Source organism: Panthera onca, chromosome C1, assembly GCF_046562875.1.
Source record: "Panthera onca isolate mPanOnc1 chromosome C1, mPanOnc1 haplotype 2, whole genome shotgun sequence".
Taxonomy (NCBI): domain Eukaryota; kingdom Metazoa; phylum Chordata; class Mammalia; order Carnivora; family Felidae; genus Panthera; species Panthera onca.
The window spans coordinates 172,280,699-172,282,473 of NC_138346.1; the positions used below are offsets into that span (position 1 = coordinate 172,280,699).

At 42.6% G+C, this 1,775-nt stretch overlaps 1 pseudogene; it reads right to left on the bottom strand.

Moving 5' to 3' along the window:
* Positions 1 to 233: 233 nt before the first annotated feature.
* Positions 234 to 1,055, bottom strand: LOC132670846 (small ribosomal subunit protein uS15m pseudogene; annotated as a pseudogene).
* Between the last annotated feature and the right edge of the window lie 720 nt (positions 1,056 to 1,775).

Consider the following 1,775-nt stretch of genomic DNA (forward strand, 5'->3'; position numbering starts at 1 on the left):
TAAGTATGCTTCCAGATGTGTTGAATAATGTTTTCTGAATAGTAATTGCCCAATAAATGGTTGCTGTTATTAATCCCAAGTTAAGGTAAAAAGTGAGTCCATGACTACCGAGACTACCAGATAAACTACAGGACGTGCAGTTAAACTGAACTTCAGGTAAAAAAAAAAATAATAAAATAAAATAATTTCTTTAGTATGAGTAAATTGCAAATATTGAATGGGACATCCTAATGCTAACTCTGATAAAATTTATTGGTTTTCTTTGCCTCTGGTCCTGCTTTGGAAAAGCTCTCTGGGTTTTTCTGGCCTTGTTTCCCAGCTACAATTTTTACGGCCCTTTCTGCTTCTTTAGCTTGTGTATCTCCCAGACAACTCAAACTCACAGAGCCCTCCTTGTCACCCAGCAGGAATGGGCTTTCTGGTATTACAGGGGGGAAAAGGTATACTCAGTCCTCAGCTGCTTGCACATCTTGTGGAAAACACTATAGTTGGTCTTATGGAAGCTTTTGAGCATCTTTTTCCTCTGGTTGATGCTTATGAGCACATAGTGCTTGTGGGCTTTGTCCTTGCGAAATTTCTCATGCATTCTTCATAATTGCAAATCTTGACAGGGCAACAATTCCAGCCTCCAGGGAGCTGGTGTCCTCAGGGTCCACCACAATCTTATTCGTCAACTGCTCTTGCTTGATTTTTAGCTGCTGCTTCTAGTTGGCCATTTCCAAAGACAAGAATCTTCTTACAGCATTATCCAACTTCTCAATTTCAGGAATGTTCTGGTAGTCTTTGAGCAGCATGGAAGGGGGAAGGTTATCTTCTTGTCCTGGTTGGGCTGATTTCTGGGTGGCATATCTGTGAAGAGCCAGGAGGATGATGCCCCAAGGAGGAGAAGGAAGGCTCCACCGGTGGGAGGGAGGCCTGGCACATGCTCTGCCTGGCAGCCCAAGAACTGGGACCTGAGCAACCCCAGGACTGGGTCTGAAGCAACCCCAGGACCTTATATGCCATCTTCTGTATGCTGACTTGTGACCCCACAGGGTCAGCACCAAGGCTGCCATCCCTTTTGCAGCATGGACTGGGTTCAAATTCCTTCTTCTTCTTCTTTTTTTTGATATTCCAATGTAGCTAGATATGTTATAGTTTTATTTCCTAAATATGATCACCCTAGCTCAAGGTTAATTTCTCCCAAAGACCGTACTCTGCCCATTGGCCCATTAAAGGAAAATTGGTTATTTCCATACTGTCAACACATTTTTTATCATACGTTTCTATTTCCTTTGTTTCTCATTACTTTTTAACCGCTATTGGAAAGTAACTGAGAAAAGGAAGATGTGAAGAAATTAAAATCGCACAATATTGTTAGTATCCCTGGCAGAATTTAAGGAAATGGAAGAAGCTGAATTAAATGATACAAAAAAAAAATTTGTGGCGTTAACTTTACTTGGGAAACTTGTCTTGAGTTCTCCACGTGGGGTTAGTTACCCCATCTGTGTGCCATACACTACTCAGAAATGTTGCTATGTCACTTTATCACCAAGGTTCTCAAAGATGGGCTATCACCCATGGGCTATCACCCTTGGAGGGCTTGGTAAACCAGAGATTGCTGGGCCCCATTCTCAGGGATTCTGATTCAGTAGATCTGCGGCGGGCCTTGAAGAATCTGCATCTAACATGGTTCTGTGTGCTGTTGATCCCATTAGTCCAGGGGCCACACTCTGTGGACTTGGCTTCTACTCTGTCAGTTTACTCCTTTGACTACAATGGTGAGATCTTTAATG